General features: G+C 37.5%; 1 long non-coding RNA gene across 1 annotated transcript; it reads left to right on the forward strand.

Annotated features, from left to right (window-relative positions):
- Positions 1-1,250: 1,250 nt before the first annotated feature.
- Positions 1,251-23,857, forward strand: LOC309662664. Its single transcript, XR_014264874.1, has 2 exons — positions 1,251-10,188; positions 10,231-23,857. It is a non-coding gene; the product is annotated as an uncharacterized lncRNA (long non-coding RNA).
- The last annotated feature ends 33 nt before the right edge of the window (positions 23,858-23,890 follow it).

A 23,890-nucleotide genomic window follows, 5' to 3' on the forward strand; every position in this document is an offset into this window, starting at 1 on the left:
ACTTAAAAAAAAAAGAAAAGAAAAGAAACTAAAGAAAACGGACAGACAGAACCCTAGGACAAATGGTAAAAGCAAAGCTATACAGACAAAACCACACGCATACACTTACACACTCACAAAAAGAAAAAACGGAAAAAAAAATATATATCATTGCTCCCAAAGTCCACCGCCTCAATTTTGGGATGATTCGTTGTCTATTCAGGTATTCCAGAGATGCTGGGTACGTCAAGTTGATTGTGGAGATTTAATCCTCTGCTTCTGAGGCTGCTGGGAGAGATTTCCCTTCTCTTCTTTGTTCGCACAGCTCCTGGGGTTCAGCTTTGGATTTAGACCCGCCTCTGCGTGTAGGTCGCCTGAGGGCGTCTGTTCCCACCCAGACAGGATGGGGTTAAAGGAGCAGCTGCTTTGGGGGCTCTGGCTCACTCAGGCCGGGGGGAGGGAGGGGTACGGAGGAGGCGGGGTGAGCCTGCGGCGTCAGAGGCGTCGTGACGTTGCACCAGCCTGAGGCACGCCATGCGTTCTCCTGGGGAAGTTGTCCCCGGACCATGGGATGCTGGCAGTGGCGAGTTGCACAGGCTCCCGGGAGGGGCGGTGTGGAGAGTGACCTGTGCTCGCACACAGGCTTCTTGGTGGCGGCAGCAGCAGCCTTAGCGTCTCACGCCCGTCTCTGGGGTCCGCGCTGATCGCCACGGCTCGCGCCCGTCTCTGGAGCTCGTTTAGGCGGCGCTCTGAATCCCCTCTCCTCGCACACCAGGAAACAAAGAGGCAAGAAAAAGTCTCTTGCCTCTTCTGCAGCTGCAGACCTTTTCCCCGGCTCCCTCCCGGCTAGCTGTGGCGCACTAGCCCCTTCAGGCTGTGTTCACGCCGCCAACCCCAGTCCTCTCCCTGCGATCCGACCGCAGCCCGAGCCTCAGCTCCCAGCCCCGCCCGCCCTGGCGGGGGAGCAGACAAGCCTCTCGGGCTGGTGAGTGCTCCTCGGCGCCGATCCTCCGTGCGGGAATCTCTCCGCTTTGCCCTCCGCACCCCTGTGGCTGCGCTCTCCTCCGTGGCTCTGAAGCTTCCCCCCTCCGCCACCCGCAGTCTCCGCCCGCGAAGGGCCTTCCTAGTGCGTGGAAACCTCTCCTCCTTCACGGCTCCCTCCCACTGGTGCAGGTCCCGTCCCTATTCCTTTGTCTCTGTTTTTTCTTTTTTCTTTTGCCCTACCCAGGTACGTGGGGAGTTTCTTGCCTTTTGGGAGGTCTGAGGTCTTCTGCCAGCGTTCAGTGTTGTTCTATAGGAGCAGTTCCACATGTAGACGTATTTCTGATGTATCTGTGGAGAGGAAGGTGATCTCCACGTCTTACCCTTCAGCCATCTTGAAGCTTCTCCTCAGTAAATTTTAAAAGGGTTATTCCTGGCCACTTATCTAATAACCATGGACTCAGATATTGTATTCAGTTTTGTATGGAGAATTCCCCATACAAAAACTCAATAGTAGACTTCCCTGTGCTATACAGTAGGTCCTTGTTGGTTATCTATTTTAAATATAGCAGCGTGTACATGTTGTACACCTGAAGCTAACACGACATTGTTAATCAACTGTACTCCAATATAAAATAAAAATTAGAAAATCTCAATAGTATTTGTCACCCAAAGGTATGTATCAATACTTTTCATTTTTCTAGGGAATGGCATAATTTTAAGAATTATTTTTCATATCAACTGACATGTAATCAAAATGAGTCTTGCATTTTTTCAAGGTAAGTAGTAAAAAAAATACAAGAGAACAAGAATGCTGAGAAAACATAATCAATTATATCCAGAATTTAAGATTTTTTTCTTTATTTATTGCTTTTATTCACCTCCCACCTTTTTGTAGCAAAGAGAATTGCTACTTGTGATAGTTTGCCGTGATCAAGAATCAGAACCTTGCTTGACTGAGCTGTCACTGTCTTGGTTTGCCACCATCCAGACTCAGAAGACTGTGAAAGTGGGCAGACTTCCCACTATTTACTGAAACGACTTTCTTGTTAACCACGGCAAAATGTCCAGTTCTGAAAATACTCTTCTGAGAACCCCCATGAACTCATTGCAACTCCGGCATAATGCACATTTAGAAGGATTTCTGTGAGTCTTTTAAAATTTGTGGTTTATCACAAATTGCCAACAATTTGCCTGCAGTGTTGTTTATCAGCACTAAATTATTTCAAGCGCCCTTCCTGTTAAAGCTTTTAATGTTTGGTGCGACTCCTTATGCTAATGTAATATTTATCACTGTTTTTTTTTTTTGCTCCCATGAAACAAACCACATTCATAAAATGTGAATATCAGATTATTCTTCAATATTTCATTTAAATTGATTTATTCTAAGCATTTCCTCTATATTCCTATAAATCTGATATGGAGACTGTTTGGATGGATCAGTCACTAAAATGAATCAGATAATGCGTTATACATTAAGGCAAAGTAAATTTAACCTACCGCTAGTAAAAATGGATTTAGATGTGTGCGGTTTTTGTACAACATGCAATCTGTTGTGTTTGATCTCCCCTTTGGAGGTAGGGATAGTCTATGCACAAACACACTAAATGAATATATGTTTATACAGGCAAATAAATGATCCTTTTCTCTTTTAACAGGCTCCTAACCCCACCTCTGATCCAAGCAAGGCCATGAGCTCTGGGTGGAGTTCACCTATGCTACTAGGCACAGCCCTTCCACATATACTCCTAAAAGAGATATTTACTATATAATTTTGAGAGGAAAAAAAATGCACAGTTGATCTCGTTACTAACTAAGGTCTATTATGTAGAAAGTTTGTGTATTTAAATAAATGGTTTTGGATACTTTTGAAGATCAAATGCATAGTTCTGCTGAATTTTAAGTATATTCAACCATAAGAGCTATATTATCAACTATAGAAATCTTGTTAAATATAGAATTGTAGAATTGTGTCTAAGTTAAAAATTCATACATGGCTCAACCAGTTGGACTGAATGAAGGGGTCTGTTCAGTTAAATAGCTGAACTAGTTAAAGCAAAGTTCCAGAAAAAGGAGCTGTTGATAATTAAGTTAGTGACAGTGGTTGAACTGTTTATCTATGTGAACATGTACTATTCACGATGCAAAAAGCAGAGTGACTTTGGAAATTAAATCCTAGAATCTTGATTGTACAGTTTTGGGCATACTTGTGTGTGTGTGTGTGTGTGTGTGTGTGTGTGTGTGTTTGTGTACTCCATAAGATTCATTCATAAAATTACTTTAAATCTCACAGGAAAGTATTGACTGGTGCCATTGCTACTTGCTGTGATAACCCATGAGTACAAGAGAAAGAAATCCAGCTCTGAAGCTCTAAATTAATAGTGCCCATCCAAGAATGTTTTTATTGAAAAGCTGGATGCCTCGTTTAAATCATAAACACTATTCTTATACAACTTGTTAAGAACTGGAGAGGGTCTCCCATATAACATGGAGTTAGTACTACTAGTATTCTTATGCTAGTCATAAATGTAGTAACCTACAAGGTCATGGAAATAAAGTTCATATTAACTGTATGAGTGAGGAAAATAAGTTTGGAATATAATGCAACTGAATCTACAAACACAGACTGAGTCTTCTACTGAAAATATTTTGAGAGATTTAATAAGAACAACAAAACTAAGATCCAGTCCCTCTTTCTAAGGCAATCACAGTCTAATGACAAAGCCCTAAGAAGGCAATTTTCCTAGTTTAGATGTAGTAGACTAAACAAAGTCCAGGTTTAGGGGATTCAAGATTAAAGGCAATTATTTCTTCAGTAGATCTAAAAACATATATCTCTTCACTTCTAACAACAAAATACTAGTATTCTTTGTCTAAGATTTTAACTTTTTGTATAAAATTAAGACTCATACTTATTCTTATTCCGTGTAATCTACTTTATTTTTCAGGTGCAGGAACCTACCCTGTGGTCTGTAAGGGATTTGATCATTGTTTCACACTTATTTCACAGCTTCAATGATAATGTGAAACAGAAAAAGTGTCAAAGAAGTGATGTAATTTGAGTATCAAAAAAGTGGAATTTAATACTTTATGCTTATATTTTATTTATATTCTAATATTTTATTCTTATTTAAGTAATATTTTCTTATTTGGGTTTTCTTACTTTTGATTATGATAAGATTTGAGCAGGTTGATTCTCAATGAACAATTTTATTTCTGGCAGAATGCCCTATTCATAGTGTTACATTTCTGGAAACAATACTGTGATCCCCATTAACCATCACCCTCTGAATGTAGGTTATAGCACTATCAAATATTTTGTCTACATTTTTAAAGAGTAAGTTCCCTTTGATTTGATGTAAGAGGTGTTTGGTGTAAGAGCTACTACATAGTACAGAATAAAGTGTATGTCTGTGGAAAACGGACACTTTGGTATAGAATTTGGAGTTTTATCTCTGAAATATAAATCTCCAGTGTAATAAATCATTTGTAAACTCTGTACTTTCAAAACATAAGCCCATTTTATCTTGTGTGTGTGTGTGTCTGGCTTATCTAGCTACCTATCTGCACTTTTTCAGAAAAAGACTCATGTTCAAGGCAACTTGTTTTCACATTTCTCTGATGTTAAGTCTCTTTGGATGGAAGATTTTTTTCCCTCTTGTTCATGTTTTTATAGTTTTTTTTATCAAGCTACATGTTATTAAATCTATAGTTAGAGAAATCTTTGTCAATACAAACCTATGAAACACAGACTATAATAATTATGTGTCCAGAGTCCAGAAAACTGGCAAACCGAGTAACATCCACAATGGTCAGCTGAGAAATTGAGCCCATTCCTTTACTCATATTAGTTTGATATCACTGTGTTTATTTTCCCCCAAGATATGAGCTAAACTCCAGCAAATGGTTTTTAATTTGTAAGTTCATGGACAGAAAATAGGTCAGGTAGCATATGGTTAGTATCTTAAAAATCATTGTTAAAATTTGATTTTTCTCTATTCTCTACCCCAGCCTCCAAGGACTATATTTCATACAAAAAAAAACTTGTTGGTCACAGTTTCAAAGGAAATACCTTTATTTTTTCAACAGCTATTCAGTGCCTCTTAGATGCCAAACCCTATGCAAGACACTTAAAATGCAGCAGAGAATAAGAAAATACAATGCTTTCTATCATGCAGCTTTGAGTCTAAAGTAAACCGGTTTATGGAAAAGAAGAGACACAAGGAGAGTAGTTAGTCCAAACTTACCATGCTGTGAATGTTCACAAAATTGTTTTTATGGCTCAGTATAAATGAGGCAAAGGCTTAGATATTTAATATTAACTTGCAGCATATCCCTAAATACTAATTTCAGCCTAGTGCACAACCCATATGTGTGTGTAGGCAGACAAGAGTAGGATATCATGTGATAATACGTGTGAAATGTTTAGCTTTGTGAAATGTTTAAACTTAGTGAAATGTTTTTTGTTTTTTGGACAAGATATTATTGAAGTTCGGTTTTAATTATGTGGGTATTGACAGGAGCTCTAATTTAAAGATAGACTCTTCTACAATGTGGAAAGTTATCATTCCTCCTAAGAAAATGTCACAAGAGAGACATTTGTGAGAATGCTCAGAAATCCATGTGGGACAAATTCTGATCCATGGATAAAGGGCAAAATCTTTATAGGAATTTAGTACTTGCCCTTCCATTTCTCCTGGGAATATTTCAGCATCCTCATAATCTCGTTTGCCATCTTCTCTCCCCTCCAAAAAATTTCAGCAATACTACCTACTTTTATCATAAAAACAAAGTCATCCCATTCTTGTCTTAAGTCCCTGGAAGAGTCTTATCTCATCTGCTGTAGTTCTATCCTCCTGGTTGTCCCTGTTCATTAAAAGGGTCACCCACTTCAGCTGCCTTACTCTGATTAAGCAATGTCTGAAAGCAAGAACCCTTCCCCATACAAGTTTTTAAGAGTCCAGCACAGCCAATACTATATGTTTACAAAAATATTTCATTTCCCTTTTGTATATACATCTCTGTGTTTCCCAACTTCTCTCGCATCTGGCCCCTGAAATGTGAAAAGAAGTAATATTTATTACTTTCAAACCAGACCTGGCTATAAAACATCCTGCACAATATTCCATGCTCTTTCTCCTCAGACTAAATAGCTGGAACTGAAGGATTCCAAGATGGTGGAGCCGCATGTTGAAAGGAGTCCAGGTCTCTGAATCACTGGCTCAAGAAGAGCTGTCCAGGAAAGCTACCCAATCCTCATTGGTTTGAGCAAGAAATAGGCTGTCTTGAGTTATGGCCCCTGAGGTTTCTAGGTTTGTTTAACTGCCACCCCTCCCCCAAAAACACCCCATCTAACCTGCAATCTCTTCAATAATTCTGCTTTTAAATTTTGTTTTCACTCTTTAGGCAGCTCATCTTTCAGGCAACATTTTCATATGCTAAATGTATCTTACAAATGTAAGTAACCTGATAGAACTTTCAGAGTTTATTTAAGTCATTGTGCAACTGGACTCCAAGTAGGAAGGTCTTCACTCTTGAGGTCTTCATCCCCAAGCCATCCACTCATTAAAGGCATAGTTCCTGAGTGCTTATTCTGGGCACGCAGAGCACTGCCCTAGATGCCATTTCTCTAGGAGAATAATTTTATTACTTCTATACACACAATTTGCCCTTATGTCTTGTTAACTGATAAACTCAGCCCAATTATGCAAAAAGATCATTTAACCCAAACTTGTCTGGGATTACATCACAAAATTTTCTACATTGACTGAAAGTGTATTTTCTCTAATTTCCTCCCTAAATACTCTTCAATGTTAGTTCTAAGCTGAGCCAACTGCTTCTTCAATCTGAATAAGGGAATAAAATAGTTCTTATTCTGATGATTAGCTGACAGTCAAGGCTTCTTGGAAAAGAATATCTAGAAATGTATTAACTCCATCACTTGGCTTCTCTTTGCTTCCTGAGGTTGATATGTAGACTCACTCTGTGTCATTTCAGATGTCCTTCTCTGTGGTGCACTTCATACCGCTGGACAAAGGCAAGACTGCTGCAGGGCAGGGGCTTTGTCAATAACGCTGAAGCTGAGTAGAGTGCCAGAGGCTTGATCAACTTGTCTCTTACCCCACTTTTGGTGATTTGGGTCTTTATATCTGGGACCATTTTTAAAGTTACTGATTTTGCTTAGAGAATATGAAAATAGTTTAAAGACCATAATACTTTTTATTACTTTCAGTATTTTTAACTTCATACTGCTTTGCAAAACAAACAACTCAGTACCTTTGTATCCTCTGAAAATAGTTTCTTTTGTTTATTCATTAAGAAAGGTTACCCTTCTATGACACATGGTAGAATTAGTTTGTTGAATTTTGTGAAGTTCAGTTATTCAAACTAGAATACAGAGTTCTCTGTAAGATATGCTGTAAGTTTTCACAAATCATTTCCATCACATTAGGATTCATTTTTCAGTCATTTGATGACTAGATGTCTATCCTTGGCAATAAACAGAGCTCACATTAACAAGATAGCCAAATTTTACTGGTCCTAACCAACTTATATCACATTAAATTTTGGATCCCACAAACCAACCCCCTTATATGATTTAAGAAGCAATACCACTTTTTTTTTTTTTTTGTAATTTCCCCTGCCTATCCTCAGAGGTTTTCTTTGCCTAGAGAACCTTTTCTCTCACCACTGCTGTGGGTCCCTGTGACACTGGTGATGAACACAGCAAGGATAACATTTACAAAATGTCTGAGGGCTTACAAAACCTCAGACCTTAAAAGTAAAGCCACTTTGCTATCTCCTGTCTCACTGAGTCAGTTCCAGTCTGTGTCATTGTCATGCTCATCACAGCGAGGGACAGAAACAGCAACGGGATTTCCAAGTCTCACTATTTCCCTTCCGCATCTTATGAGCGGTCTCTCCTTGAAGGGTCCTCCCATGTACCTGAGGCTCCTGGTACAATGCTTCTCTTCTCCTTCTACCTTCTCCACTCACCTGCTTCTCTCCATCCTGCTCTGTTCATAAGTGTGTCCATTATGACCAAAACAGCCTGTTTCAGGTGGAATCCACACTAAGGCCTTACCCTATTACTACCTCAGCCGCAAATATACTCATTTTCTTTCTTTAATACCAACTGTCTTTCCACGGATTATAAATCCTGTGCAGTAATGAGTGAGATGTATGATTCTTCACTCTTAAGATTCAAAGTTTAGCCTGCAAAGGGATTATCTGGGAACCTGTTTAAAATGTGGATGAAATATTTGCATTTTTGACAAGCACTCAGATAACTTTAATTCAGGTGATTCAAGCCTACTTTTTTAGATAAAATGCTAGTTGCAGTATAATATTGTTGACTGTTTGGAGCATAATATAAAATTGCATTAATTCTTTCTATAATGCATTTTTTTTTCTTTTTTCTTGAGTAACAGTGCTTTTGCCTAATAGCCTACCCTGTTATTTGTTGCAGATACATTTAGGATCTTTATGTCTTCCTGCTGGATTGGTCCTTTTACCATTATGTAATGTCCTTCTTTTTCTCTAGCCATTTTCTTTGATCTGAAGTCTATTTATCTTTTAATTGGTATGTTTAAAGCATTTATATTTAAGACAATTTCTCATAAAGCAAAGATTGTCTACATTTTATCATTTGTTTTCTGTTTCCTCTCTTTCTAATATCTTTGTTTCTCTTTTATTGTCTTCCTGTGGGTTTCTTGAACATATTTTAGCAATCTGTCTTATTAATATACAGAATTTTTGAGTACGTCATTTTGTATAGTTCTTAGTGATTTCTCTATACTTGTATAACTTAACATAGTCTACTGGCATCAACATCATACCACTTTGAAGCAAGTATAGAAAACTTACTTCCGTTCAGGTCCTTTTATTTTCTCAACATTTAAAAATATAGCTGTCTTACACACACAAATAAACTCAAAATGGATTAAAGACCTAAATGTAAGGCCAGACACTATAAAACTCTTAGAGGAAAACATAGGCAGAACACCCTATGACATAAATCACAGCAAAATCCTTTTTGACCCACCTCCTAGAGGAATGGAAATAAAAACAAAAATAAACAAATGAGACCTAATGAAACTTAAAAGCTTTTGCACAGCTAAGGAAACCATAAAAAAGATGAAAAGACAACCTTCAGAATGGGAGAAAATATCTGCAAATGAAGCAACTGACAAAGGATTAATCTCCAAAATTTAAAAGCAGCTCAGGCAGCCCAATATCAAAAAAAACAAACAACCCAATCCAAAAATGGACAGAAGACCTAAATAGACATTTTTCCAAAGAAGACATACAGATTGCCAACAAACACATGAAAGGATGCTCAACATCACTAATCATTAGAGAAATGCAAATCAAAACTACAATGAGGTATCACCTCACACCAGTCAGAATGGCCATCATCAAAAAATCTACAAACAATAAATGCTGGAGAGGGTGTGGAGAAAAGGGAACCCTCTCGCACTGTTGGTGAGAATGTAAATTGATACAGCCACTATGGAGAATAGTATGGAGGTTCCTTAAAAAACTAAAAATAGAACTACCATATGACCCAGCAATCCCACTACTGGGCATATACCCTGAGAAAATGATAGTTCAGAAAGAGTCATGTACCACAATATTCATTGCAGCTCTATTTACAATAACCGAGACATGGAAGCAACCTAAGTGTCCATCGACAGGTGAATGGATAAAGAAGATGTGGCACATATATACAATGGAATATTACTCAGCCATAAAAAGGAACGAAATTGAGTTATTTGTAGTGAGGTGGATGGACCTAGAGTCTGTCATACAGAGTGAAGTAAGTCAGAAAGAGAAAAACAAATACTATATGCTAACACATATATGTGGAATCTAAAAAAAAAAAAAAAATTCTGAAAAACCTAGGGGCAGGACAGGAATAAAGATGCAGATGTAGAGAATGGACTTGAGGACACAGGGAGGGGGAAGGGTAAACTAGGACGAAGTGAGAGAATGGCACAGGGAGATCAGCTTGGTTCTTTGTGACCACCTAGAAGGGTGGGATAAGGAGGATGGGAGGGAGACATAAGAGGGAGGAGATATGGGGATATATATATATATGTATAGCTGATTCACTTTGTTATAAAGCAGAAACTAACACACCATTGTAAAGCAGTTATACTCCAATCAAGATGTTAAAAAATATATTTATCAATCAGAAAATATATATATATATATATATATATATATGTATATATATATATATATATATATATATATAGCTGTCGTAAGTATTTTCACTATATTCACTGAGTATTACATCAGACAATGCTACATTTTTTCTCCAGCCATCAAATGTGGTTTAAGGAGCTACTGAGAAGGATAGACTCTCATCCCTATTTTTATAAATTCCCATGTTTGTCTTTCCTTTTTGAAGTTTCAAGTATCCTTCTGTTATCATTTATTTTCTGTTTAGAGAACTTTAGTCATTCTTTAAGGGTTGGTTTGCTGGCAAAAAAATTTTTAGTTTTTCTTCTTTCAAGAATGTCTTGATTTCTACTTCATTCCTGAAGTATATTTTTGCTGGACATTGACTTCTGGATTGACAAGTTCTTTTTTTGAGATACAAATGATGACACAGTTCTCTGCAATTTCTGAAAGTTTTTCTTCTTCTATTAAGAAACATTTCTGAAACCAATATCATAAGTTTTGCTGGAGGAGTCATATGTTCATGTACTGCAGGGGAGGATTCCACAGAGAAGTAGAGGTGAAATATAAAACAGCCACAGAGAGTGAAGATTGATTGGAACAAGGGCTGAGAGGAAGTGGAAAGGATTATTTTGAACTGAAGTGGGTACACTTCCTCCTCTGGGACTGGAGGGAGGATGGGAAGAGATACACACAGAGATTGGAGTGTTTTCTGAGTTGGTTTTTCCCTGTGTGATCTCTTAATGCAACTTGAATTCTTATGTATATATTTTTATACACCAGATACTGAACTGTAATCCAACTACTTACGTTCTCATCTATAGAAATATCTATCTTTTCCACTTCTGGATAAAAAAAAAAAAAAAGAACTACAAAATTATAGAGACTGTATGAAACATGAAACAATCCTGAATAATTTTCAAGGGTGATTTAACCACACCCAATAATTGCCTCATACTCTGTCTTTAGAACCTAACCCCGGGTTAGATGAGACTCCACTGCATTTCTTTTTTGGTGCCTGACTTGAAGAATCTTGCTAACATTAAAAAAAATTTTGTCATGAACTAGCTATATGCACATTAGCCTTAAAAACATAAAGAATGAGATAAAACACTAGTTTTGGCTCTAAAAGTGGAAAATATTAAGAAGTCTTCTCAATATTGCACAGAAAAACATTATTAGGGAAAAATATGATGCAGATCTACTTATTGAAATTTTAATTTTCTTTTTTGGACCATGCTGCTTCTAGTAATAGGACTTGGTAGTTTTAAAAAAATCAACAGATTGTACACATCAAAATGAACTATATTTACTGTAGAGCAGGGGTCCACAACCCCCCGGGCCACGGACTGGTACCGGTACTGTTAGGTACCGGGCCGCAAAGCAGGAGGTGAGCAGCAGGAGAGCCAGCAAAGCTTCATCTGCAGCTCCTCACCGCTCGTGTTGCTACCTGAACCATCCCCTCTATCACTCGCATTACTGCCTGAACCATTCCCCCTCTCCTCCCCCCCAACCCCATCTGTGGAAAAATTGTCTTCCGTGAAACTGGTCCCTGGTGCCAAAAAGTTTGGGGACCGCTGCTGTAGAACAATCTTACTTGTCTTTGTATCCATGTTTGCTGCTAATGTGAAAAACCTTCTGGAAACTCGTTTTTGGGAAGGTGTCCAGAATCTGTAGCATGCTCTTTTAAGGAATCTTGATGATGGCAAGGGAAACCAACTGACTGTGTTGGTGAGCCACACGGGACACTGAGTTGGTAAAGCAGAGGTGAGCTCTGTCAGTTCCCACGAAGGCAAGAGAGAATTGAGTGCTCACAGCGCCTGTCTATCCCAACAGACTTTTGGCTGATGGAGTGAAGGTGCCATATTTTATTAATCTCAGTGTTTCTGGCACAGTTCCTGGTACATAGCAGGCGTACCATGAATGACTGTTGAATTCCATGTTCTTAATTAAAGTCTTGGTTAATGGTCCTAATAATTTGAAATGACAAAAATGGTTCTCTGGCCATTTGCAAATAAGCATGAGGTGATTTTTTTTTCTCAAGCATGCATGCTATTTCCCTACAGAACATATATTCATAATGTACTATACATATTGACAGAATACTATTTTCTGACCCCATCCTCTCCTTGTAGTGCAATAGTCTTATGGGGATTATCCATAATTGATAGTTGGATTCATTTTCCAACTAGATACCTGGATCCAAATGAATGATTTAATATTTCAACCCCTTAAAATGTAATGAAAAAACCTGTCATGGGTAATAAGTTGCAATAAAGTGTTTGAGCACCTAAAATGGCAGGCTATCTATGATTTCAGACTTCAATTCTCCTGGATTTGAGTTATATAGTTAACTAAGCTAAGGATGGTATGTGTTAAGAAACAAAAGGTAATAATTTTAGCAAATATTATAATCAACATCAACAACTAAAACCGTCACTTTGTTTTATGTTAAAATACTAAAATAATTATTTTCTTCAAGACCACTGCACCAGAAACCATGGAGTATAATCTGCAGTCTCCTTCCTTTGCTGATTTCTTGTCTCCTTTGTCAGCTTATTTGCTTTGTTTTGTCTTGATTCAGCTCTGACATTCTCTTATATATTAATCAAAATCATATTATATAACACATTGAACAAAGCTTGATTGCTAGGGTAACTCAACAAGCTTTATCAACAACTGATTTTTTTGAGGGGTAATCTTAAAAATGTAAAATTTGCAATCACAAAATTTAAGTTTTTCTTTAGCATGTTCAGCATTTATATTTAAAGAATCAGAGTGTTTTCCTAGATGTAACCCAGAATCAAAAGTTTTATTACACTAGTAAATGTGATTTTCCACTTCAGAATAGTTCCTTTTTCAAGTCTGTGTTTTATGTGGCTATTTGTTACTGAGACAAACAGAATGGGTAAATCAATACAAATGACCCTTGAGGTCTAGAGAGACCATAAGAAAGTGTAGTATCATTAAACTAAATTACGGACAAGCACTTAAGGAGACAAATGAGTATTTTCTTACCGTAAGTCCTCATTTTTTTATGGTGAGGATGATTGAAAATGATTGCCAAACATGCATGGTACCAGGAACAAGGCTTCTGTGGGAGTGTCCCAATAGTTAGGCTTAACTTAGTTTCTATGTCTGTTTTAATCAGATAGGAAAGTATAATCTAGGGAGAGGTGGAACTCTGATAGTGTTTTTCTAAGCCCCGATCTCTATCTGGTTTTAGGAAAAATGTGATATAATGTAACTCAGGAAATCTAATAATCAGTGAGATGAGAGTAAGAGTAACGGAGGTCAGTTAGCGGACATGAGTATAACACTTTCATTCCAAACCTGGGCCATGGGGTGAGCGAGGAGAAGACAGACACCGGAGGAGTGAAAGTGAAATAATACTAGAACACATTCTCAGTCAGGGGTTCCCTTCCTTTTCTCTAGGAAAAGTGCTCCCTAATGCCCAGATTTATGTCATCAACTACCCTACAGCAGATGAAAACAAAGACAGAGGTATTAAACTAATATTCTACAAACTGAATACAGGCCCAAGAGCTAGAACTCAGGGAATCACCTTAAAACAAACAAACAAACAAACAAAAAAACCTTTTGAGGAAATGTATCACAAAAGAAAGAATAATAAATTGCCTGGAGTATCTTAAACTCAGAAGAGCTCAGGGAATAAATGACTTGTGGTTCTGAGCAATACCACATGTATGACATGTCTTCCAGAAATGGCAGTTTGAGCAGTGGTCACTATACTGCAGATTGCAGCTGTCCCTGGAAGAAAAGCAAAATAATTTAATTAACCTTCTTGTATGAGGTATTTAAGCTTAATATTAGAAAAAAATCACTTGCATTATAAAGTAATTATGGGAGTTGAGACACTCCACCCAGGATATATATTTTATATTAGCAATTTTAAGCTTAAATATAAGAGATGTTTCAAACAAAATATTTTAATATAAAAATGATGTTCATGATACAAATACACAGATTTGGGTTTTAACATGAAACCTTTCTGGAAAGTTCAAATTCTTTATAGCCTTTGTGAAAGACAGTGTTCAGCAAAAGGTTATGCTCTTTTGCCCGTACTGGTTACTGGATTCTTGAATTTGGAGGAATCATTTTATATCTATCTTTGTCACTGCCAGCTGTTATTTTGACAGATTAAATGGGAATTGAATAGACAATTTTTGTCTCACTAAATTGAAAGTGTTTTTTATTGGTTGTAAATGACATTGAGCTACACTTCTGCAAAGCACATAAGAGTGGTTTACGACTTTTCGAAGAAAAAGATTCCATTCGATGGGCTTGCTGAAAATTTGTCTTCAGTATAACAATTCCATTATATGTGAAAAAAGACAACATTTAAAGAAACTAAAACAGAGATGAATTATTTTTATTTGTCCTTTGACAGCTGTGGTAGAGATGTCGAGCACTCACACATATGTGTTTCTCCTCTCTTTTCAGGTTTCTGAAAGGATTCATTTTGTTATCTTTGCCCTAGGTATCACTGTGCAATTGTTTCTGGTCAAGGAGTTGTGACTATGGGTCGCTTCCAGGCTAAAGCATTTAGTTGCTGGTATGAATTCCCCAGTACTCTTCTTCTCTTCTCTGACAGTCATGGAAAAAGGCATGCTCTAATGGTGAAATAACAGTTTGAAAGATCATGGATCAGCAAAATTGCTACTTGGAGAACAGTTGCCTGAGAGAGTTACCCAGATGCATGGGGGACTTAGCATTAGCAAGAAATAAACCTTTGTAATTTGAAGTCACTAAGATTTCAGCACCACCTAGAATGTAGTAACAAATACAACTTTACATGGCACTTTTTGTTTCATGATATTTCCATGTAAAGTCTAACGCAAAAGTGTTTGTGTTTTGATACGGTATTAAATTTAATTCGCCAAAGCTGGTTAGGACCTGAGACAAAACTAAATAATAAAAGTGAACATCATGACCAAAGTTAGCAAAATATAAGAATCTCATCTTAATGCAACAATTTGGAATATAAAAACATGGTGCCAGAGGGTTATTTCTTCAACTATTGGGTTGGCAGCTATCTTTCTTAGTAAGGACTCTCCCACCCATATAAACAGAACTTCTGTGAGCAGTACGCTTTACTATGTCAATATTCTATAGCAGCCAGCAACTCTGATTTACAGTGTATTAGAGTTGGCAGAGGGATATGAAGAGAAACCCTGAGGGTAATGTTTGGGTGTCTTATTTCTGGAGGGCAGGAAGTAACAAATACAGCCAAGGGAAACCCACTCCATGCCAGCAATCCTTGGGGACTTTTGTGGAATTCAATTTTTTATATTCATGTTACTATTACTTTTAGAGTGCATTTTAAAATAGAAAATTTTGAAAAATAAATTTCCCTTTCCTGAGAATGAAATATTTTTCAGAGAAGAGTTTTTATAGAGTTTTTCTTCATTTGGAAGCATTTGCACTTATGAGAACTATAGGGAACTTTGGGAAGTTACAAAAGCCATACGAGAGAGGAATTTTGAATACCAAACTTGTTTGTTACTTTGGGTTATTCTGTCTGGAGAAGAAAACATATTTGGTTGACTCTCTTAATATCTTGTTGAAAACTTATATGTTGGAAAGTTCTGAGGTGATGATATAACTGGGAAACCCTCATTAACATCATACCTGTATTCTCACTGTCTTCTATTCTTGGTCTTATGTCTCTCCCCTTCATCAAGTCTTTTTAGGTGGGAATACTGACATTCTGAAATTGACTGCATAAAAGCAGGGACTATTTTTACCTTGTTTTATTTTTTTTCTTAAGTGTGTATGTGTGTTTGTGCACACGTGGGTGTTTATAAGTAGGATATAGAAGAGGAACAAACATTTTCAGTCATGTGTTGGGAAGGCAGAAAAATGACTCTCGCAAAGGTGTCCACATCCTAAACCTTAGAAACTGTGAATATGTTATGTTACATGACAAAGGGAATTAAGGTTGCTCATGGAATTAAGCTTGTTAATCTATTGAATTTAAAATAGGAAATATTATCCTGGATTTTCTGGACGGTCCTAAGGTATTCGCAAAGTTCTTCAAATGTAGAAAAGGGGGGCAGAAGAGCGTCAGTGTCACAGTGTTCTGATGTGAGAAAGACTCAACCCACCTGATGGCTCTGAAGGTAGAGGAAGGGGGCCATAAATCAAGGCATGTGAATGATCTTCAGAGGCTGAAAAAGGCAAGGAAACGGATTCACAATTGGAGGCTCCAGAAAGGAACGTAGCCCCAATGCCACAATGACTGTAGGATAGTGAGACCCACGACAAATTTCTCATTTATAGAACTGAGATAATACATTTGTGTGTTATTTTTTTAACATCTTTATTGGAGTATAATTGCTTTAAAATGGTGTCTTAGTTTCTGCTGTATAACAAACTGAATCAGCCATACGTAAACATGTATCCCCATATCCCCTCCCTCTTGCGTCTCCCTCCCACCCTCCCGCTCCCACCCCTCTAGGAGGACACAAAGCACTGAGCTGATCTCCCTGTGCTATGCAGCTGCTTCCCACTAGCTATTGGTTTTACAGTTGGTAGTGTATATATGTCCATGCCACTCTCCCACTTCGTCCCAGTTTAGGCTTCCCCCTCCCCATGTCTTCAGGTCTATACTCTACATCTGCATCTTTACTCCTGTCCTGCCCCTAAGTTCTTCAGAACCATTTTTCTTTTTTTTTTGATTCCATATATATGTGTCAGCATATGGTATTTGTTTTTCTCTTTCTGACTTACTTCACTCTCTATGACAGACTCTAGGTCCATCCACCTCAATACAAATAACTCAATATAATTTATTTATATGGCTGAGCAATATTCCACTGTATATATGTGCCATATTTTCTTTACCCATTCATCTGTCGATGGACACTTAGGTTGCTTCCATGTCCTGGCTATTGTAAATATTGCTGCAATGAACATTGTGGAACAGGACCCTTTTTGAATTATGCTTTTCTCAGGGTATATGCCCAGTAGTGGGATTGCTGGGTCATATGGTAGTTCTACTTTTAGTTTTTTAAGGAACCTCCATACTGTTCTCCATATTGGCTATATCAATTTACATTCCCACCAACAGTGCAAGAGGGTTCCTTTTTCTCCACACCCTCTCCAGCATTTATTGTTTGTAGATTTTTTGATGATGACCATTCTGACTGGTGTGAGGTGATACTTCATTGTAGTTTGATTTGCATTTCTCTAATGATTAGTGATGTTGAGAATCCTTTCATGTGTGTGTTGGCAATCTGCATGTCTTCTTTGGAGAAATGTCTATTTAGGTCTTCTGCCCATTTTTGGATTGGGTTGTTTGTTTTTCTGATATTGAGCTTCATGAGCTGCTTGTATATTTTGGAGACTAATCCATTGTCAGTTGCTTCAATTGCAAATGTTTTCTCCCATTCTGAGGGTTGTCTTTTTGTCTTCTTTATTGTTTCCTTCACAGTGCAAAAGGTCTTAAGTTTCATTAGGTCTCACTTGTTTATTTTTGTTTTTATTTCCATTTCTCTAAGAGGTGGGTCAAAAAGGATCTTGATGAAGTTTATGTCATAGAGTGTTCTGCCTATGTTTTCCTCTAAGAGTTTTATAGTGTCCAGTCTTACATTTAGGTCTTTAAACCATTTTGAGTTTATTTTTGTGTATGGTGTTATTGAGTGTTCTAATTTCATTCTTTTACATGTAGCTGTCCAGTTTTCCCAGCACCACTTCTTGAAGAGGCTGTCTTTTCTCCACTGTATATTCTTGCCTCCTTTATGAAAGATAAGGTTACCATATGTGTGTGGGTTTATCTCTGGGCTTTTTATCCTGTTCCATTGATCTATATTTCTGTTTTGTGCCAGTACCATACTGTCTTGATTACTGTAGCTTTGTAGTATAGTCTGAAGTCCAGGAGCCTGATTCTTCCAGCTCTGTCTTTCTTTCTCAAGATTGCTTTGGCTATTCAGGGTCTTTTGCGTTTCCATACAAACTGTGAAATTTTTTGTTCTAGTTCTGTGAAAAATGCCATTGGTAGTTTGATAAGGATTGCATTGGATCTGTAGATTGCTTTGGGTAGTATAGTAATTTTCACAATGTTGATTCTTCCAATCCAAGAACATGGTGTGTCTCCACATCTGTTTGTATTGTCTTTAATTTCCTTCATCTGTGTCTTATAATTTTCTGCATACAGGTTTTTGTCTCCTCAGGTAGGTTTATTCCTAGGCATTTTATTGTTTATTTTTGCAGTGATAAATGGGAGTGTTTCCTTAATTTCTCTTTCAGATTTTTCATCATTAGTGTATAGGAATGCAAGAGATTTTTGTGCATTAATTTTCTTTCCTGCTACTTTATTAGATTCATTGATTAGTCCTAGTAGTTTTCTGGTAGCATCTTTAGGATTCTCTATGTATAGTATCATGTAATCTGCAAAATGTGACAGTTTTACTTCTTCTTTTCCGGTTTGGATTCCTTTCATTTCTTTTTCTTCTCTGATTGCCGTGGCGAAAACTTCCAAAACTATGTTGAATAATAGTGGTGAGAGTGGGCAACCTTGTCTTGTTCCTGATCTTAGTGGAAATGATTTCAGTTTTTCACCATTGAGAACAATATTGGCTGTGGGTTTGTCATATATGGCCTTCATTATGTTGAGGTAAGTTCCCTCTATGTGTACTTTCTGGAGGGTTTTTATCATAAATGAGTGTTGAATTTTGTCAAAAGCTTTTTCTGCATCTATTGAGATGATTATATGGTTTTTCTCCTTTAATTTGTTAATATGGTGTACCACATTGATTGATTGGCATATATTGAAGAATCCTTGCATTCCTGAGGTAAACCCCACTTGATCATGGTGTACGATCGTTTTAATGTGCTGTTGGATTCTGTTTGCTAGTATTTTGCTGAGAATTTTTGCATCTATGTTCATCAGTGATATTGGCCTGTAGTTTTCTTTTTGTGTGATATCTTTGTCTGGTTTTGGTATCAGGGTGATGGTGGTCTTGTAGAATGAGTTTGGGAGTGTTCCTCCCTCTGCGGTATTTTGGAAGAGTGTGAGTAACATAGGTATTAGCTCTTCTCTAAAGATTTGAAAGAATCCTCCTGTGAAGCCATCTGGTCCTGGAATTTTGTTTTTTGGAAGATTTTTAATCACAGTTTCAATTTCAGTGCTTGTGATTGTTCTGTTTATATTTTCTATTTCTTCCTGGTTAGGTCTTATAAGGTTGTGCTTTTCTAAGAATTGTCCATTTCTTCCAGATTGTCCATTTTATTGGCATATATTTACTTGTAGTAATCTCTCATGATCCTTTGTATTTCTGCAGTGTCAGTTGTTACTTCTCCTTTTTCATTTCTAATTCTGTTGATCTGAGTCTTCTCCCTTTTTCTTCTTGATGAGTCTCCCTAATGGTTTACGAATGTTGTTTATCTTCTCAAAGAACCAGCTTTTAGTTTTATTGATCTTTGCTATTGTTTCCTTCATTTCTTTTTCATTTATTTCTGATCTGGTCTTTACTTCTTTCCTTCTGCTTACTTTGGGTTTTTTGTTTTTCTGTCTCTAATTGCTTTAGTTGTAAGGTTAGGTTGTTTATTTGAGATGTTTCTTGTTTCTTGAGGTAGGATTTTATTGCTATAAACTTCCCTCTTAGAACTGATTTTGCTGCATCCCATAGGTTTTGTGTCGTCATGTTTTCATTGTTATTTGTTTCTAGGTATTCTTGATTTCCTCTTTGATATCTTCAGTGATTTCTTGGTTATTTAGTAGCATATGGTTTAGCCTCCATGTGTTTGTATTTTTTTTACAGATTTTTCCTGTAATTGATATCAAGTCTCATAGCATTGTGGTCAGAAAAGATCCCTGATACAATTTCAATTTTCTTAAATTTACCAAGGCTTGATTTGTGATGCAAGATATGATCTATCCTGGAGAACGTTCCATGAGCACTTGAGAAGAAAGTGTATTTTGTTGTTTTTGGATGGAATGTCCTATAAATATCAATTAAGTCCATCTTGTTTAATGTATCATTTAAAGCTTGTATATCCTTATATATTATCATTTTGCATGATCTGTCCATTGGTGAAAGTGGGGTGTTAAAGCCCCTTACTATGATGTGTTACTGTTGATTTCCTCTTTTGTGGCTGTTAGCATTTGCCTTATATATTGAGGTTCTCCTATGTTAGGAGCATAAATATTACAATTGTTATATCTTCTTCTTGGTTTGATCCCTTCCTTGATCACTATGTAGTGCCCTCCTTGTCTCTTGTAATTGTCTTTATTTTAAAGTCTATTTTGTCTGATATGAGAATTGCTACTCCAGCTTTCTTTTGATTTCCCTTTGCATGGAATAGCATTTTACATCCCCTCACTCTCAGTCTGTATGTGTCCCTAGGTCTGAAGTGGGTCTCTTCTAGCCAGCATATATACAGGTCTCATTTTTGTATCTATTCAGCCAGTCTATGTCTTTTGGTGGAAGCACTGAATCCATTTATATTTAAGGTAATTATCAATATGTATATTCCTATTGCCATTTACTTAATTGTTTGGGGTTTGTTATTATAGGTGTTTTCCTTCTCTTGTGTTTCCTGCCTAGAGAAGTTCCTTTAGCATTTGTTGTAAAGCTGGTTTGGTGGTGCTGAATTCTCTTAGCTTTTGCTTGTCTGTAAAGGTTCTAATTTCTCCGTCGAATCTGAATGAGATCCTTGCTGGGTAGAGTAATCTTGGTGGTAACTTTTTCCCTTTCACCACTTTAGATATGTCCTGCCACTCCTTTCTGGCTTGCAGAGTTTCTGCTGAAAGATCAGCTGTTAACCTTATGGGAATTCCCTTGTATGTCATTTGTTGCTTTTCCCTGCTGTTTTTAATATTTTTTCTTTGTATTTAATTTTTGATAGTTTGATTAATATGTGTCTTTGAGAGTTTCTCCTTGGATTTATCCTGTATGGAACTCTCTGTGCTTCCTGGACTTGATTGACAGTTTCCTTTCCCATATTAGGGAAGTTATCAACTATAAACCTCAAATATTTTCCCAGTCCCTTTCTTTTTCTCTTCTTCTTCTGGGACCCCTATAATTAGAATATTTGTGTGTTTAGTGCTGTCCCAGAGGTCTCTGGGGCTGTCCTCAATTCTTTTCATTATTTGTTCTTTATTTTGATCTGTGGTAGTTATTTCCACTATTTTATCTTCCAGGTCACTTATCCGTTCTTCTGCCTCAGTTATTCTGCTATTGATTCTTTGTAGAGAATTTTTAGTTTCATTTTTTGTGTTGTTCATCATGGTTTGTTTGCTCTCAGTTCTTCTAGGCCCTTGTTAAACGTTTCTTGTATTTTCTCCATTCTATTTCCAAGATTTTGGATCATCTTTACTATCATTACTCTGAATTATTTTTCAGGTAGACTGACTATTTTCTCTTCATTTGTTTGGTCTGGTTAGCTTTTACCTTGTTCTTTCATCTGCTGTGTATTTCTCTGTCTTCTCATTTTGCTTAACTTACTGTGTTTGTGGTCTCCTTTTAGCAGGCTGCAGGTTTGTAGTTTCCGTTGTTTTGGGTGTCTGCCCCCAGTTGGTAAGTTTGTTTCAGTGGGTTGTGTAGGCTTCCAGGTGCAGGGGACTGGTGCCTGTGTTTTGGTGGATGAGGCTGGATCTTGTTTTTCTGGTGGGCAGGGCCACATCCTGTGGTGTGTTTTCAGGTGTCTGTGAACTTATTTTGATTTTAGGCAGCCTCTCTGCTAATGGGTGGTGTTGTGTTCCTGTCTTGCTAGTTGTTTGGCATGGGGTGTCCAGCACTGGAGCTTGCTCGTCATTGAGAGGAGCTGGGTGTTAGCGTTGAGACGGAGATCTCTGGAAGAGCTCTTGCCCATTGATATTACATGGGCCTGGGAGGTCTCTGGTGGACCGGTGTCTTGAACTCAGCTCTCTCACCTCAGACTGTAAGGCATGACACCCAGCCGGAGCACTAAGACCCTGTCAGACACACGGCTGCTAGTTTGGGAGGGTCTCCTGCAGAAGCAGGGGTGGCTGTGGCTCACCATGTGGACAAGGACACTGGCAGCAGAAGTTCTGGGAAGTACTTCTTCTAAATGTTTGTTTTAAGCCCTATGTTTGCTGTAATTTGCTACAGCCATAATAGAAAACTAATATATCTGTTATGATGTATCAGAATAAAAAAATCTGAAAGCCACTATTTCTTAAGTCTTTGAGAAAGCACTGCAAGGGAACACAGTAATCAACTGTTCTTAATTTCAACCAACACCCTCCCTCCCCAAAATAAAAAAGACTATAAACAGGTCTGAATAAAAGGACATGGGAATTTTATTGGAATGAGCCTCAATCTCCAGAATGTAAGAATTTGAAGAAACAAAATCTAATTCCTAAAAAAAAAAAAAAAAAAGTAGGAGAGGCTAAATGTCCCCTGTACTTGGACTTGCTCAAATGCAATTTTGCCAGGAAACTGAGAAATGAACTAGGTTCTCTTGTGAAGTCCTTCTCTGCTCTCAAGTCTGCGATTGAAGAATAAATCATAACAAGCCAAGCTCTTGAAAGGTCAAGTTAAAGTTTGACACAGAGTTGGACTGGGTCACAAGCTGAGAGTGTTATTTAATACTGAGGAGATTGTAAACTTGCCAATCCAATCAGATTCTACTTTGATGTTATGCTTCTTGCTTTGCAGGTTCTGACTTATGGCAGTTTATATTTATTTTTACATATATTTTCTTTTATTCTCACTTACAAAGTTCTTGGAATTGGTACTTCTGCATCCAGCTTAAGCAATACATTGATTCAAGCCAATCTGCAAGACTCTGCCATCACTTGGCTCCAATTTCAACTCCATTATTGTATAAAATTTCATGTTTACAACATACTAAATCTGTGTTAAGAAAAACAGCCTCAGTCACCAAGGCTCACAGGACCTTCAAAATTTTCAAGAATGACAAATAGTCATGAAAACGACATGCACGTTTTAAAATTTATTTTGTGGAGCAGTAACGTTTATCTAAGTGTAGATGGGAACTTTTTACACATCATAGAGGTCACTGTAGTGATTCCAAATACTTAGGAGGGACAATAAGACAGATTTTTTCAAGTTACTAAAACCGGGGGGAAAAAAATTAAACAAGGCAAAATATCCACTTCAGTCTTAAAACCTTATTAGAATAATAAAGACCACTAAAGAAGTCTGAGGAAAGTTCTAACACTGACAAGTGTTAAGTAATGATAAATAGGATTCTCTACAAAATTTAATTATCTAGTCTTTTGAGATTGAGTTCATTGCTAAATTAACTAATTAGAATAGATCATAAGAGGTTATTAAACACTTCATACTGATTTTCTTCAATGTATAATCTGCTTAATTAACATTTGAAAAGTCTGGGTATTTGGTTTAACACTGATGAAAGATCAAAATCGTTTCAAAATTTTTCATAATTAAAATAAATGTTTTGGTGTTAAAAAAGTAGGAATTTAGGGCTTCCCTGCTGGCACAGTGGTTGAGAATCTGCCTGCCAGTGCAGGGGACACGGGTTCGAGCCCTGGTCTGGGAAGACCCCACATGCCGCAGAGCAGCTGGGCCCATGAGCCACAACTACTGAGCCTGCGCATCTGGAGCCTGTGCTCCGCAACAAGAGAGGCCGCGATAGTGAGAGGCCCGTGCACCGCGATGAAGAGTGCCCCCACTTGACGCAACTAGAGAAAGCCCTCACACAGAAACGAAGACCCAACACAGCCAAAAATAAATAATAAATTTTTTTAAAAAGTAGGAATTTAGAT

Source organism: Balaenoptera physalus, assembly GCF_965194825.1.
Source record: "Balaenoptera physalus genome assembly, chromosome: 6".
Lineage (NCBI taxonomy): Eukaryota > Metazoa > Chordata > Mammalia > Artiodactyla > Balaenopteridae > Balaenoptera > Balaenoptera physalus.